The following is a 17,873-nucleotide window of genomic DNA, read 5'->3' on the forward strand; positions in this document are numbered from 1 at the left end:
GAGGCTCTGCATGAATTAAAGATGCCAAGTAAAGGGGACAAGCCTGAAGGGAGGAAAGGGAGAAGGCAAGACCGGGGAAGGACCCTCCACTGCGGTGTGTAGGGTCTACCGAGGGAGGCAACCCCTATGGGTATTGACTGCTGAGTGAGAGGGCCTCGACTGGACTTCTCCCACACTAAGATCAGGTTGTCCCGAGAAAATAACATAAAAACCTTTTTTTTTAAACCTATATAAAATTGTGATTTGTTTTCCAGGAGCTGGATCACCCTGACAGGCCGAACAGTAACACAAGCCTGAATCGACCCTGCAAGCAGGCTCAACCCCTTGACTGAAGGCGTTTGCCTATTATGATCCAGCTATGTGGGCAGAAGACAGATCCTGGGGCTATAGGACCCAATATATATACTTAATAGTATAATTAGGTTATTAGCTGTAATAGAAATAGTTATAAATGATGAGAACTGATCTAAATGAGTTATAAAATGAGAACTGCTTTGTATCAAAATTGCCTAGCTTTGGATTATTTACTAGCACAAGAAGGAGAAGTCTGTGGAAAATTTAGCTTTAGTAATTGCTGTTTAAAGATTGATGAAAAGGGTGTTTCTTCCTAGTAGCTGATAGAATGTTATGTTCTGGTTTAGGATGAGAAGAATGCTAATAATATGCTGATGTTTTAATTGTTACAGAGCAGTGCTTACACCAAGCCAAGGATGTTTCAGCTTCTCACTGTCCTGCCAGCAGGGAGGAGGGCCGGACTGCTCGGGGTTAGGCTGGGCATCGGACAGCAGGTGGTTAGCAATTGCATTGTGCATCACTTGTTTCGTACACATTATTACTAGTAGTACTATTATTATTATTATTATTATTATTGTTATTATTATTGTTATTATTTTCTTGTTTTTATCTCAACTCACAGGCTTCACTTTCCCATTTCTCTCTCCCATCCCAGAGAAGGAAGGAGGGAGGTGAGCGAGCAAGCACAAACCTAGAAGGATATGGAATGGGATTTATTTTCATGGCTGCCTGGTGGACCATGGGTTAAAAGAGTGTTATTTTTATAGTTATGTGGTGTAATGATGCTATTGTTTATACCTTGTATGATACCTTGCCTTACATTATTAATACACCAGGTGATAAATAGTACATTTGTAATAACTTCATTAAAAAAGGAAGGGGATATGTCAATTATGATGCTTAAGAATTGGACCCTCCAAGAACAGACTGATGAAATCCAGTTAACAGCAGAGAGACTGCAAGGACTGGAGTGATGAGCCCATGAAGGAATGCAACATAAATGAATGTGACTGTCCAGCTGGGAAACTGTGGAGATATTGATGAATGCCAAAACCCTGGTATCTGTAGTTGCTTACCTCTATTCCTTTATATTCTTTTAGTAAATCCTATTTTTTTATTTAATCCTAATTTGAATCCTGAGCCATTTATAACAAGTACTGAGAGCTGCCGTTGCCTCCAGATTGAATACTGAGAGCCGAATTTGCACAGCTTTGAATGAGTACTGAGAGCCGCCTTTGCCTTAGCTCTGAGAACCGAGAGCCGCAATTGTCTCAGTTTTGAGTGAGTATCGATTGCTGCCTTTGTCTCTGGTTTGAGTACTGAGAGATGCATTTGTCTCAGTTTTGAGTGAGTACTGAGAGCAGCCTTTAACTGAGCTTTCAGTGACTACTGAGAGCCGCCATTACCTCAGCTTTGAAGGACTACTGGGAGCCGCCACTGCCTCAGTTTAGATTACTGAGAGTGACCTTTACCTCAGCCTTGAGTGAGTACCAAGAGCGGCCTTTGCCTCAGCTTTGACTACTGAGAGCCGCTTTTGCCTCAGATTTGAGTACCGAGAGCCGCCTTTTCCTCTGCATTTTGTACTGGGAGTCGCCTTTGCCTCAGTTTTGTTTACTGAGAACGACCTTTGCCTCAGCTTTGAGTACTGCGAGCCGTCTTTGCCTTAGCTGTGTTTACCGAGAGCCGTAATTGTCTCAGGTTTGAGTGAGTACCGACAGATTCCTTTGTCTCAGCTTTGAGTACTGAGAGCCGTATTTTTCTCAGTTTTGAGTGAGTACCGAGAGCCACATTTGACTTAGCTGTGAGTACCAAGAAATGCATTTGTCTCAGGTTTGAGTGAGTACCGAGAGCAGACTTTGCCTCAGCTGTGAGTACCAAGAGCCGCATTTCCCTCTGCTTTGAGTGAGTACTGAGAGCCGCCTTTTCCTCAGCTTTGAGTGAGTACAGAGATCTGCCTTGCCTCAGTTTTGAGTGAGTACAGAGATCTGCCTTGCCTCAGTTTTGAGTACCGAGATCTGCCTTTGCTTCAGCTTTGATTGAGTACTGAGAGCCGCCTTTAACTCAGCTTTGAGTGAGCACTGCTAACCGCCTTTGCTTCCATATTGAGTACTGCGAGATGCCTTTGCATGAGGTTTCAGTACTGAGAGCCACCTTTGCCTCAGCCTTGAGTGACTACTGCAAGCCGCCTTTGCCTCCAGATTGAGTACTGCGAGCCGCCTTTGCGTCAGCCTTGAGTACTGAGAGCCACCTTTTACTCAGTTTTGAGTGTGTATTGCAACCTGCCTTTGCCTCTAGTTTGAGTACTGAGAGCCACCTTTGACTCAGCTTTGACTGAGTACCGAGATCCGCATTTGTCTCAGTTTTGAGTGAGTACTGAGAGCAGACTTTGCTTCAGCTTTTAGTGAGTACTGCGATCCGCCTCTGCCTCAGATTAGAGTGAGAACTGAGAGCCTCCGTTGGCTCAGCTTTGAGTGATTACTGAGAGACGCATTTGTCTCAACTTTGAATGAGAACTGAGAGTTGCCTTTCCCTCTGTTTTGAGTACTGAGAGCCACATTTGCCTCTGTTTTGAGTACCGAGAACCGCCTTTGCCTCAGCTTTGAGTACTTAGAGCAATATTTGTTTCAGCTTTGAGTGAGTACCAAGATCTGCCTTGCTTCAGCTTTGAGTACCGAGATCTGCCTTTGCCTCAGCTTTGATTGAGTACTGAGAGCCGCCTTTGCCTCAGCTTTGAGTACTGAGAGACACCTTTGACTCAGCTTTCAGTGAGCGCTGCGAGCTGCCTTTGCCTCCAGACTGATTACTGCAAGCAGCCTTTGCCTCAGCTTTGAGTACGTAGATCCCCCTTTGACTCAGCTTTGAGTGAGTATGAGAGCCGCCTTTGCCTCCAGATTGAGTACTGAGAGCCCCCATTGCCTCAGCTTTGAGTACTGAGAGACGCATTTTCCTAAGCTGAGTCCCGAGATCCGCATTTGTCTCAGTTTTCAGTGAGTTCTGAGAGCTGCCTTTGACCCAGCCTTGAGTACTGAGTCGCCTTTCCCTCTGTTTTGAGTACTGAGAGCCACATTTGCCTCTGTTTTGAGTACCGAGAACCACCTTTGCCTCAGCTTTGAGTACTTTGAGCAATATTTGTTTCAGCTTTGAGTGAGTACCAAGATCTGCCTTGCCTCAGCTTTGAGTCCCGAGATCCGCATTTGTCTCAGTTCTGAGTTTAGTACTGAGAGACGCTTTTGCCTCAGCTTTGAGTACTGAGAGCCACCTTTGACTCAGCTTTGAGTGAATACTGCGAGCCGCATTTGCCTCCAGATTGAGTACTGCGAGCCGCCATTGCCTCAGCTTTGAGTACTGAGAGCCGCATTTTTCTCAGTTTTGAGTGAGTACCGAGAGCCACATTTGACTTAGCTGTGAGTACCAAGAAACACATTTTTCTCAGTTTTGAGTGAGTACCGAGAGCCACATTTGACTTAGCTGTGAGTACCAAGAAACACATTTGTCTCAGGTTTGAGTGAGTACCGAGAGCAGACTTTGCCTCAGCTGTGAGTACCGAGAGCCGCGTTTCCCTCTACTTTGAGTGTGTACTGAGAGCCATCTTTTCCTCCGCATTTTGTACTGAGAGTCGCCTTTTCCTCTGATTTGTGTGAGTACTTAAAGCCGCCTTTGTCTCAGCTTTGAGAAAGTACTGAGAGCCTCCTTTTCTCTGCTTTGAGTGAGTACTGAGAGCCGCCTTTGCCTTAGCTTTGAGTACTGCGAGTCGCCTTTGCCTTAGCTGTGAGTACCAAGATCTGCAATTTTCTGTTTTGAGTGAGTATAGACAGCTGCCTTTTTATCTGCTTTGAGTACTGAGAGATGTATTTGTCTCAGATTTGAGTGAGTATTGAGAGCAGCCTTTAACTGAGCTTTCAGTGACTACTGAGATCCACCTTTGCCTCTGCTTTGAAGGACTACGGAGATCCGCTTTTGCCTCTGCTATGAAGGACTAATGAGACTCGCCTTTGCCTCTGCTTTGAGTACTGAAGGCCGCCTTTGCGTCAGCTTTGAGTGAGCACTGTGATCGGCCTTTGTGTCCAGATTGAGTTCTGAGAGCTGCTTTTGCCTCAGCTTTGAAGGACTACTGGGAGCCGCCTTTGCCTCCAGATTAAGTACTGAGAGCCGCCTTTGACTCAGCTTTGAGTGAGTATCGAGAATCGCCTTTGCCTCCGCTTTGAGTACTTAGAGCCACCTTTGACTCAGCTTTCAGTGAGTGCTTAGAACCACCTTTGCCTCCAGATTGAGTACTGAGAGCCGCATTTGCCTAAGCTGTGAGTCCCGAGATCCGCATTTGTCTCAGTTTTGAGTGAGTACTGAGAGCAGACTTTGCTTCAGCTTTTAGTGAATACTGTGAGCCACCTTTACTGCAGCTTTTAGTGGGTATTGCGATCCGCCTTTGCCTCAGCTTTGAGTGATTACTGATAGCCTCCTTTGCCTCAGCTTTGAGTGAGTACTGAGAGATCTATTTGTCTCAGCTTTGAATGAGTACTGAGAGTCACCTTTCCCTCTGTTTTGAGTACTGAGAGCCACCTTTGCCTCTGTTTTGAGTACCGAGAACTGCCTTTGCCTCAGCTTTGAGTACCGAGATCTGCCTTTGACTCATCTTTGAGTGAGCACTGCGTGCCGCCTTTGCCTCCAGATTGAGTACTGCGAACCGCCTTTTCCTCAGGTTTGAGTACTGAGAGCCACCTTTGACTCAGCTTTGAGTGAGTACTGAGAGCTGGTTTTGCCTCAGCCTTGAGTAATGGCAGCTGCCTTTTCCTCCACATTTTGTACTGGGAGCCACCTTTGCCTCAGTTTGAATACTGAGAGCCACATATATCTCAGGTCTGAGAGAGTACCAAGAGCGGCCTTTGCCTCAGCTTTGAGTAGTGAGAGCTGCCTTTGCCTCCACTTTTAGTACCGAGACTCACCTTTGCCTCTGCTTTGAGTACTGAGAGCAGCGTTTGCCTGAGGTTTGAGTACCGAGACCCACCTTGGCCTCCGCTTTGAGTACCGAGAGACGCATTTGTCTGTTTTGAGTGAGTACTGACAGCAGCCTTTGCTTGAGCTTTGAGTGAGTACTGAGACCCTCATTTGCCTTAGCTTTCAGTGAGAACGGAGAGCCGCCTTTGCTTTAGCGCTGAGTGAGCACTGAGAGCGGCTTTTGCCTCAGCTTTTAGTACGGAGAGCCTCCCTTGCCTCAGCTTTGAGTGAGTACTGAGAGCCACATTTGCCTCAGCTTTGAGCCGTCTTTGCCTTAGCTGTGTGTACTGAGGGCCGTAATTGTCTCATGTTTGAGTGAGTACCTACAGTTTCCTTTGTCTCAGCATTGAGTACTGAGTGCTGCGTTTCCCTCTGCTTTGAGTGAGTACTGAGAGCCGCCTTTTCCTCAGTTTTGAGTGAGTACAGAGATCTGCCTTGCCTCAGTTTTGAGTACCAAGATCTGACTTTGCTTCAGCTTTGATTGAGTACTGAGTGCCGCCTTTGCCTCAGCTTTGAATACTGCGAGTCGTCTTTGCCTAAGCTGTGTGTACTGAGAGCCATAATTGTCTCAGTTTTGAGTGAGTACCAACAGCTGCCTTTGTTTCTGCTTTGAGCATTGAGAACTGCCTTTGCATCAGCTTTGAGTGATCACTGTGATCGGCCTTTGTGTCCAGATTGAGTACTGTGAGCCGCCTTTGCCTCCAGATTGAATACTGAGAGCCGCCTTTGCACAGCTTTGAGTGAGTACTGAGAGCCGCCTTTGCCTTAGCTGTGAGAACCGAGAGCCACAATTGTCTCAGTTTTGAGTGAGTATCAATTGCTGCCTTTGTCTCTGGTTTGAGTACTGAGAGATGCATTTGTCTCAGTTTTGAGTGAGTACTGAGAGCAGCCTTTAACTGAGCTTTCAGTGACTACTGAGAGCCGCCATTGCCTCAGTGTTAGAGTGCGGCAGAAGGAACAAATGCAGCCGACTCAATATGAGTGGTAAAGCATAGTTCCTCTTTATTGTCCGGATAGCCTACTTTTATAGTGAACTTAACAGGGGCAGACAGTGTTTCACACAAGATTATTGGTCAAAAGCACTCAGACAAACATCTACAAGAAAACAACCCCACCTGCAAGAAAACAACCCCCTTGTGATTAGCAGTCACATAGACCTTGTCCTTGAAGCCAGCTACTGGTAACAATATTTTTCTGAATTCCTCAATTGGGCGATGTGGGAACACTTTCGTGGGAACTTCTCATAGTTGCCCTGGTAGCTTGGTTTGCTCAGCTACAGCAAGCCATGGGGTTTGCTGAGGCCTAATCCTGGTTGCTTAAAACAAGCTCAGATCGAACAACTGTTCCACGGACTCATGTCCACGCCCTTTGTGCCAATTCCCAACAATTCCCCCTTTTTCTTTTTGTACGAGCAGTACTTGGCCGAAGGTTTTTTCCATCAGATGTCGAATACACGACATAACACAACTTAAACATAATAACACTACAATTACTATAATCAAGAGCATGAAAACACTTTGCAATAGACCCTTTAACCACATTTACCACATGCATTGATGAGTGACACCACAGCAAACAGAATCCTTTATCCCTCTTTGACTAATCCCAGTAACCATCTAGGCATTGTTTCAAACAAATCAGTGAACCATTGATTGAAAGGATACCATATTGAATCTTTCTCATGTGCTCTTTCAGGAAAGTAATGGATTTGTGAATTGACTCATTATGATCAAAAAGATTTAAACAGTACATTCCCTTAAAGTCCTCACACCCATCCCTTGCATGTTTCCCTGGCTGTCCCCTTCGTACATCACCGGGAATGCCATGGGATCCTGACAGATGTCTGTAAATGCTCTTAATTGTTTTTCCTCCACAGCTTCGCCCATGATTCTCCGCCAATTAACTCTCCCCATTATCCTTCTCTCTCCTCTTTCATCTTCCCTATCCTTAGTCTTACGATATTCTTGCCCACTGACACATTCTTCCTTCCCTTTGCTTAAGTCTTCCGTAGCTCGATCTCCCTCCGGCGAAACAGCCTCTTTCCTCTGTGTAACCGTTACGGAGTGCCAGCACGGAGGACCGGGAACCTTGCTCGTACTAAAAAGCAAGGTGCTGTCTTCCCCGGCGCCTGCTGCCGACGCCCCACTCTCAGAACCTGACTCACCCTTTCCTCCACTCAATCTGTCAGATGCTACCGCTGCCAAGTTCCTTTCTACCTGATATCGTTTTATCGTATTTATCACTTCTCTCCACGGTTTCATCAATTTCTTTGCTACCTTGTCATCGTCTATTACCATATCCCAGAGTACATCCCCTAAATTTCTCCAAGCGGCTACTTCAAACAATGACTCTGTACTTATGAAACATGATTTTGCTCGACCGATCGCAACTAGTCCCGCAAGTTGCTTGCAGTCGACTCCCCGTTTTTCTAAAAAGCGCTGTAATAAGTCTAGGGCTACTTCGTCCTCCTATGATTCCTGCCGGCACTATTTTCCTATGATCAGCCTGCACTATGGCAATATCAGCCTGCACTATGGCAATATCCCGGGAAACCTCAGCCTGCACTATGGCAATATCAGCCTGCACTATGGCAATATCCCGGGAAACCTCAGCCTGCACTATGGCAATATCCTGCACTATGGCAAAATCCTCAGCCTGCACCATGGCAATATCCTGCACTATGGCAAAAGCGCGCTCTCACTCACATAGCACAATCGCACACAGAGGCCTCCAACACATCTCATTCACACCACAAGAATACAATTCAGAACGATAACCAAACAAACAAGTATTGTCTCTATGTTCTTCGTGTACTGCGACAATTAAAAACACATACGATTATTAATACTCCAGTTAGCATCCCTCCAGCAGCTGAAAACATGCAGTTTGTCTGCAGCTTCAGGAGATCTTTCCTCCTGCGGTGAGCAGCTGAGAGTGGAGTCCCCTCCGAGCAAAACGCTCAGGGTGCACCTAGGGGCGTCCACGCCGCAGCTGATCCCCGCAGCCGAGCAGTGTCTCTTCAAGTATCTCTGTCAAGGCATAGGCTTGCTTCTCGGCCCAGCATACCAATTTTTCTAAGTTGTTACGTGTGGCCGGAGGTGCCACTCCAGGCACTAAAATTGCCAATGCCGCTCTAGCTGCAACCCCACACAATTCAACATTATCATTGCAATCCAGCGCAAGCAATGCCCATTTATGTCTGGTGATCTCACGCAACTGTAACAAGCTAGGAGCAAATACAATGAGTTTATCTAAGTAACATGGACATCTGATAGCATTTGCAGAGATACCTTGCCAGGCCCTATCCCCACAAATCAGAAAAACATCAGGAGGTAAGGCCAAAGCTGTACAATTGTTCCAAACACTGTAGTTGTTACCCCTTGTCTCCATGCCATAAGCCCCTAAACCCTGCTTAGCAGTGTCATTGTAAACACGGGTGTTATTTGTATTTTTGTACCCGTATGGCCCTTTCCAGGTTCCTGTAGCAGGATTCCTCTGATAGCCACGGCTACATTCACATTTGTAGCCACTTTTCAGGTTGATACAGATTTGACTACAGCTACCAGGGTTTTGGCGTTCATCAATATCTCCACAGTTTCTCTTGTCTACAAACTCAAACCCAGCTGGACAGTCACATTCATTTATGATGCATTCCTTCAGGGGCTCATCACCCCAGTCCTTGCAGTCTCTCTGCTGGTTACACACTTTATTGATATCTATGCATTCTCCACTTCTGCACTTGAATTTACCAGGTCCAGAGCACTGAATTACATTTTTACAGTTTGCTTCATCAGTGCCATCCAGACAGTCTCTCACACCACTGCACTGCCTACTCCTATGGACACAGTTCCCATCTTCACATCTGAACTGGTCTGGCCTGAAGGTCCAAGAAGGGCAGTTGATTTCATCACTTCCATCCTTGCAATCAGGATCTCTGTCACAGTCTTTTTCACCATCACATTTCCAGGACACTGGGATACACTGGGTTGACTGAGGACCACAGCTGATTTCATTTACCTGGCATGTTCTCATATGACACAGCTCAGCAGCAGTGCACAGGTAGGCGAGGGCAAGCAGCAGGCAGAGTGCCCCGCAGCCCGGCAGCGCCCGCCGCCGCCCCGCACCGTCACCTGTGTCACTTATACTACTCCTATTACCCATGCTGTTAGTGTCAGCGGCATCCTCCTGGTACCGTTTCTGTCTTTGTCGCCCCTTACTCTCCCCCTTTTCTTTTTGCCACTGACCATTCACCACAAATGGATGAGACACATGATTACTAGTTAGGAAAGAGAGTGTAACGTCTGCTATACGGCTGCAGGCAGTGCCAGCTGCAACCTTAGAAGCAGTTTGTGAAAGAGCCTGCCAGTGGTCATTTGGCAGTGTAATCTGCGTCTCTGCACTCCTGCCCTGCAATAAAGCTAAGTCGTCATTAGTAATCTGTAGAATGTGGCAACCCCACGAAATGTTATCCAGAAACATAGTTAACACCGATCTGGGGACGAATAGTCTTTTTTGCATTGCAAGATAAACCTCTTATAATAAAAGGAATGCTAGAGTGACGCAGCACAGCCAGCTTATAAAAAGAATGCTAGAGTGAAGCAGCACAGCCAGCGCTGCCTCCATGGTTGCGTCAGACAGACTGCAGGGTCCTGATCTCCGTACCTCCGCCATGCGCCGAGTCGCCACACGGTGAGGGTTGGCTGCCGTTGTCCACTGATGCCCCTGGTCTCCCGCAGCACCTCGATCCCAGATGTCCCGCATCGCACCGTGACCACTTCAATCTCCCGCGTTTTCCGTGGCTTCCCTGCGTGGCTCCTTTTCCCGCGTCCCTCCGCGGCTCATTTTCCCACGTACCCCCACAGTTTCCCTTCCCCGCGTCTCACCGTGGGTCCTTTGTCCGGGTCGGTGCTCGGAGTTTCTCAATGTCTCTCAGGTGTTCCGGCGTCCGCCAGGTCTGTCCGTGTCTCTCATAGTTGGCCATAGCCCTGCAGAGTCAGTCAGTGCTCTCTCCGTGCGGTGGTAGGCTTTCCGTGTGGCTCGGGTCTCCCAGCGCCGCTCTGATGTCCCGGTGCCGCTCCGATGTCCCTCGGGTCTCCCAGCGCCACTCCGATGTCCCGGCGCCGCTGGTGTCAGGCTGTTCAGGTCTCTCCTGTTCAGATCGCAGCCTGTTCGGACGCCATTTGTTAGAGTGCAGCAGAAGGAACAAATGCAGCCGACTCAATATGAGTGGTAAAGCATAGTTCCTCTTTATTGTCCGGATAGCCTACTTTTATAGTGAACTTAAAAGGGGCGGACAGTGCCCCACACAAGACCATTGGTCAAAAGCACTCAGACAAACAACTACAAGAAAACAACCCCACCTGCAAGAAAACAACCCCCTTGTGATTAGCAGTCACATAGACCTTGTCCTTGAAGCCAGCTACCGGTAACAATATTTTTCTGAATTCCTCAATTGGGCGATGTGGGAATGCTGTCATGGGAACTTCTCATAGTTTCCCTGGTAGCTTGGTTTGCTCAGCTACAGCAAGCCATGGGGTTTGCTGAGGCCTAATCCTGGTTGCTTAAAACAAGCTCAGATCGAACAACTGTTCCACGGACTCATGTCCACGCCCTTTGTACCAATTCCCAACACCTCAGCTTTGAAGGACTACTGTGAGCCACTTTTGCCTCAGTTTAGATTACTAAGAGTGACCTTTACCTCACGTTTGAGTGAGAACCAAGAGCAGCCTTTGCCTCAACTTTGACTACTGAGAGCCGCTTTTGCCTCAGATTTGAGTACTGAGAGCCGCCTTTTCCTCTGCATTTTGTACTGGGAGTCACCTTTGCCTCAGTTTTGATTACTGAGAACGACCTTTGCCTCAGCTTTAAGTACTGCGAGCCGTCTTTGCCTTAGCTGTGTGTACCGAGAGCCGTAATTGTCTCAGGTTTGAGTGAGTTCTGAGAGCCACGTTTGACTCAGCTGTGAGTACCGAGAGACGCATTTGTCTCAGATTTGAGAGAGTAACGAGAGCCAACTTTGCCTCAGTTCTGAGTACCGAGAGACGCATTTCCCTCTGCTTTGAGCGAGTACCAAGAGCTGCCTTTGCTTCTCCTTTCAGTACAGATAGCCTCCTTTGCCTCGACCTTGAGTGAGTACTGAGAGCCGCCTTTTCCTCTGCATTTTGTACTGGGAGTCGCCTTTGCCTCAGTTTTGATTACTGAGAACGACCTTTGCCTCAGCTTTGAGTACTGCGAGCTGTCTTTGCCTTAGTTGTGTGTACCGAGAGCTGTAATTGTCTCAGGTTTGAGTGAGTACCGACAGATTCCTTTGTCTCAGCTTTGAGTACTGAGAGACGCATTTTTCTGTTTTGAGTGAGTACCGAGAGCCACATTTGACTTAGCTGTGAGTACCGAGAGACGCATTTCCCTCTGCTTTGAGTGAGTACTGAGAGCCGCCTTTTCCTCAGCTTTGAGTGAGTACAGAGATCTCCCTTGCCTCAGTTTTGAGTACCGAGATCTGACTTTGCTTCAGCTTTGATTGAGTACTGAGAGCCACCTTTGACTCAGATATGTGTTCAGAGAGCCACCTTTCACTCTTCATTGACTGAGTGTTGAGGGATTTTTTGAAACAGCAAAAATCCCATGGCTTGCTGTAGCTGAGCAAACCAAGCTACCAGGAAAACTATGAGAAGTTCCCATGACAGCATTCCCACATCGCCCAATTGAGGAATTCAGAAAAATACTGTTACCAGTAGCTGGCTTCAAGGACAAGGTCTATGTGACTGCTAATCACAAGGGGGTTGTTTTCTTGCAGGTGGGGTTGTTTTCTTGTAGTTGTTTGTCTGAGTGCTTTTGACCAATGGTCTTGTGTGGGGCACTGTCCGCCCCTGTTAAGTTCACTATAAAAGTTAGGCTATTCAGGCAATAAAATGGAGCATGATCTGACTCTACTGTGGTCTGCGTGCTTTCGGCCGTGCTTCCTGCAACAGACTGAGTACTGAGAGCCACCTTTGCCTCCAGATTGAGTACTGTGAGCTGCCTTTGCTTCCAGATAGAGTACTGAGAGCCGCCTTTGCCTAAGCTGTGAGTCCCGAGATCCGCGTTTGTCTCAGTTTTGAGTGAGTACTGAGAGCAGCCTTTGCTTCAGCTTTTAGTGAGTACTGCGAGCCAGCTTTGCTGCAGCTTTTAGTGGGTACTGCGATCGGCCTTTGCCTCAGATTTGAGTGAGAACTGAGAGACTCCGTTGGCTCACCTTTGAGTGATTACTGAGAGACGCATTTGTCTCAGTTTTGAATAAGTACTGAGAGTCGCCTTTCCCCCTGTTTTGAGTACTGAGAGCCACATTTGCCTCTGTTTTGAGTACCGAGAACTGCCTTTGCCTCAGCTTTGAGTACCGAGATCTGCCTTTGACTCATCTTTGAGTGAGCACTGAGTGCCACCTTTGCCTCAGCTTTGACTACTGAGAGCAGCCTTTCCCTGAGCTTTGAGTTAGTTCTGAGAGCCACATTTGACTCAGCTGTGAGTACCGAGAGATGCATTTGTCAGTTTTGAGTGAGTAACGAGAGCCACATCTGCCTAGAGTTGTGAGTACCGAGAGACGCATTTGTCTCAGGTTTGAGTGAGTACCGAGAGCCAACTTTGCTTCTCTTTTCAGTACAGATAGCCTCCTTTACCTCAACCTTGAGTGAGTACTGAGAACCGCCTTTTCCTCCGCATTTTGTACTGAGAGCTGCATTTGCCTCAGGTTTGTGTGAGTACTGAGAGCCGCCTTTGTCTCAGCTTTGAGTAAGTACTGAGAGCTGCCTTTTCTCTGCTATGAGTGAGTACTGAGAGCCGCATTTCCCTTAGCTTTCAGTGAGAACGGAGAGACGCAATTGCTTCAGCGCTGATTGAGCACTGAGAGCTGCTTTTGCCTCAGCTTGTAGTACGGAGAGCCTCCCTTGCCTCATCTTTGAGTGAGCACTGAGAGCCGCTTTTGCCTCAGTTTTTAGTACTGAGAACCTCCCTTCCCTCAGCTTTGAGTGAGTACTGAGAGCTGTTTTTTCCTCAGCTTTGAGTACTGACAGCTGCCTTTTCCTCCGCATTTTGTACTGGGAAGCCGCCTTTGCCTCAGTTTGAATACTGAGAGCCACATATATCACAGGTTTGAGTGAGTAACAAGAGCGGCCTTTCCCTCAGCTTTGAGTGCTGAGAGCAGCGTTTGCCTGAGGTTTGAGTACCGAGACCCACCTTGACCTCCGCTTTCAGTACCGAAAGCCGCATTTTTCTGTTTTGAGTGAGTACTGACAGCAGCCTTTGCTTCAGCGCTGAGTGAGCACTGAGATCCGCTTTTGCCTCACCTTTTAGTACGGAGAGCATCCCTTGCCTCAGCTTTGAGTGAGTACTGAGAGCCGCATTTGCCTCATCTTTGAGTACTGACAGCTGCCTTTCCCTCAGCTTTGACTGAGTACCAAGAGCGGCCTTTGTCTTCAGCTTTGAGTACTGAGCACCGCCTTTGCCTCAGCTTTGAATACTGCGAGTAGTCTTTGCCTAAGCTGTGTGTACTGAGAGCCGTAATTGTCTCAGTTTTGAGTGAGTACCAACATCTGCCTTTGTCTCTGCTTTGAGCATTGAGAGCCGCCTTTGCGTCAGCTTTGAGTGATCACTGTGATCAGCCTTTGTGTCCAGATTGAGTACTGCAAGCCGCCTTTGCCTCCAGATTGAGTACTGAGAGCTGAATTTGTACAGCTTTGAATGAGTACTGAGAGCTGCCTTTGCCTTAGCTGTGAGAACCGAGAACCGCAATTGTCTCAGTTTTGAGTGAGTTCTGAGAGCAGCCTTTAACTGAGCTTTCAGTGACTACTGAGATCCGCCATTGCTTCAGCTTTGAAGGACTACTGGGAGCCGCCTTTGACTCAGTTTAGATTACTGAGAGCAACATTTACCTCAGGTTTGAGTGAGTACCAAGAGCGGCCTTTGCCTCAACTTTGACTACTGAGAGCCGCTTTTGCCTCAGATTTGAGTATTGAGAGCTGCCTTTGTCTCTGCTTTGAGCATTGAGAGCCGCCTTTGCGTCAGCTTTGAGTGATCACTGTGATCAGCCTTTGTGTCCAGATTGAGTACTGCAAGCCGCCTTTGCCTCCAGATTGAGTACTGAGAGCTGAATTTGTACAGCTTTGAATGAGTACTGAGAGCTGCCTTTGCCTTAGCTGTGAGAACCGAGAACCGCAATTGTCTCAGTTTTGAGTGAGTACTGAGAGCAGCCTTTAACTGAGCTTTCAGTGACTACTGAGATCCGCCATTGCTTCAGCTTTGAAGGACTACTGGGAGCCGCCTTTGACTCAGTTTAGATTACTGAGAGCAACATTTACCTCAGGTTTGAGTGAGTACCAAGAGCGGCCTTTGCCTCAACTTTGACTACTGAGAGCCGCTTTTGCCTCAGATTTGAGTATTGAGAGCTGCTTTTGCCTCTGCTTTGAGTATTGAGAGCTGCCTTTGCCTCTGCTTTGAGCACTCCGAGCCGCCTTTGACACAGCTTTCAGTGAGTGCTGTGAGCCGCTTTTGCCTCAGCTTTTAGTACGGAGAGCCTCCCTTGCCTCAGCTTTGAGTGAGTATTGAGAGCCGCATTTCCCTTAGCTTTTAGTACTGAGAGCCGCCTTTGCTTCAGCGCTGAGTGAGCACTGAGAGCCGCATTTGACTCAGCTTTGAGTACTGGCAGCTGCCTTTAACTCATCTTTGAGTACTGAGAGCAACCTTTACCTCAGCTTTGAGTACTGAGAGCCGTCTTTGACTTAGCTGTGTGTACCGAGAGCCGTAATTGTCTCAGTTTTGAGAGAGTACCAACATCTGCCTTTGTCTCTGCTTTGAGCATTGAGAGCCGCCTTTGCATCAGCTTTGAGTGATCACTGTGATCGGCCTTTGTGTCCAGATTGAGTACTGCGAGCCACCTTTGCCTCCAGATTGAATACTGAGAGCCGCCTTTGCACAGCTTTGAGTGAGTACTGAGAGCAGCCTTTAACTGAGCTTTCAGTGACTACTGGGAGCCGCCTCTGCCTCAGTTTAGATTACTGAGAGCGACCTTTACCTCACGTTTGAGTGAGTACTGAGAGCCGCCTTTGCCTCTGCTTTGAAGGACTACTGGGAGCCGCCTCTGCCTCAGTTTAGATTACTGAGAGCAACCTTTACCTCACGTTTGAGTGAGTACTGAGAGCCGCCTTTGCCTCTGCTTTGACTACTGCGAGCCGCCTTTTTGCCTCAGCTTTGAGTACTGCGAGCCGTCTTTGCCTTAGCTGTGTGTACCTGTGGTGTAAATGCCTGAAGTAACTAGGAAAATAAAGCTAACATTCACATTTTTAAGGAAAAGGTACAGCATTGAAGAGGCTTTCAGGGTAGGGCATAACTGCTTTATCTGAGCATTCCCTAGGCTCCCAAACTTAGATGCTATCACGCTGGGGAAATTTGGTGTGCTAGCCCTAAGGAACATCACGGAGCGTAGAGTGGAGTGGAGACACCACGGCTAGGCTCTGTAATCAGGTGGGGCCTCGATTGTTCTTGTGCACAAAGCTGCACTTTTTGCCACCCTGAGCCAAAGACCTGTCGTGTTTTGACAAATGCTGTACCCTAGTGTACTTTTTGCTCATTATAATATCATTATAATACCAAAACACACCTCCATCCCAAAAGCTACCCACCTCCAAGGTGCGACCACCCCTCACTGAGCATGCGCTCTGAATTCCTCGGAGCCTATTACTTTAAACGGAGACGGGAAAACTTTACACCAATCATAACTAAGATATGCTTGACTAGAGCCACTCAAGCTCCACCTAAAAGATAGAAAATAATATAAATTGGCCCAAGAGAGAGGGGATGTTAGGGAAGATACCACCGTCAGGGGAGATACCATCCCGAGGAAATACAACATCCTTAGGACCTCCTGACTCCTGGGATCAGTCGACGGGCTGAGCCTCTCTTCCCCCCCCCCCCATTGGGACGCCTTTGGGTGAGATCTGAATACTTGCTTATAAATCTCTATAGAGTCTTTAATCCTTTTAATGCATTTATTTCTAGGCTGCGCACCTGTAACATCTGTAACACCTGTAACATCTGTAACACCTATAACACCTGTGTATTTCATGCATACTAGCTTGCTTTTGCAGACAGTCACTATTGCTGGCAATCCAAAAGAACCTGATTATCTGTTGCTGTAATAAACCATACTTGATTGCATTGTGATAGCTCTCATTAAGTGCAACTAGGGTGAGGGTAGTTATCCGTGATAGTTCAGTGTTCTGAATCTAACCAGACCCCCAGATGGTTAATGCATTTTTGGTGAATGTCTGAACGGACCCCCAGATCGTTAATGCGTTTTTGGTGAATGTCTGACTGGACCCCCAGACGGTTAATGTGTTTTTGGTGAATGTCCGACTGGTTCAGTACCCTGAATCCGACCGGGCCCATAACAGTTAATCAGCTACACCCCTTAATGCGACAGTACCGAGAGCCGTAATTGTCTCAGGTTTGAGTGAGTACCGACAGCTTCCTTTGTCTCAGCTTTGAGTACTGAGAGCCGCATTTTTCTCAGTTTTGAGTGAGTACCGAGAGCCACATTTGACTTAGCTGTGAGTACCAAGAAACGCATTTGTCTCAGGTTTGAGTGAGTACTGAGAGCAGACTTTGCCTCAGCTGTGAGTACCGAGAGCCGCGTTTCCCTCTGCTTTGATTGAGTACTGAGAGCCACCTTTGCCTCCAGATTGAGTACTGAGAGCCCCATTTGCCTCAGCTTTGAATAATGAGAGCTGCCTTTGACTGAGCTTTCAGTGAGTGCTGCGAACTGCCTTTGCCTCCAGATTGAGTACTAAGAGTGGCCTTTGCCTCCGCTTTGAGTACTGAGAGCAGCCTTTCCCTGAGCTTTGAGTGAGTACCGAGAGCCACATTTGACTCAGCTGTGAGTACCGAGAGATGCATTTGTCTCAGTTTTGAGTGAGTAACGAGAGCCATGTTTGCCTCAGGTGTGAGTATCGAGAGCCGCATTTGTCTCAGGTTTGAATGAGTACCGAGAGCCAACTTTGCTTCTCCTTTCAGTACAGATAGCCTCCTTTGCCTCAGCCTTGAGTGAGTACTGAGAGCCGCCTTTTCCTCCGCATTTTGTACTGAGAGCTGCATTTGCCTCAGGTTTGTGTGAGTACTGAGAGCCGCCTCTGCCTCAGCTTTGAGTACTGCGAGCTGTCTTTGCCTTAGCTGTGTGTACCAAGAGCCGTAATTGTCTCAGTTTTGAGTGAGTACCATCATCTGCCTTTGTCTCTGCTTTGAGCATTGAGAGCCGCCTTTGCCTCAGCTGTGAGTACCGAGCGCCACCTTTCCTTCAGCTGTGAGTACCAAGAGCTGCATTTGCGTCTGCTTGGAGTACTGATAGCCTCCTTTACCTCAGCTTTGAGTACTGAGAGTTGCCTTTGCCTCAGCTTTGATCGAGTATTGAGAGACCCCTTTGCCTCAGCTTTGAGTGAGTAATGAGAGCCGCATTTTCTCCATTTTGAGTGAGTACTGAAATCCGTTTTTGCCCCAGGTTTGTGTGAGTACTAAGAGCCGCCTTTTCCACAGCTTTGAGTGAGAATGGAAAGCAGCGTTTGCCT

Source organism: Aythya marila (genome assembly GCF_965140915.1).
Source record: "Aythya marila genome assembly, chromosome: W".
Taxonomy (NCBI): domain Eukaryota; kingdom Metazoa; phylum Chordata; class Aves; order Anseriformes; family Anatidae; genus Aythya; species Aythya marila.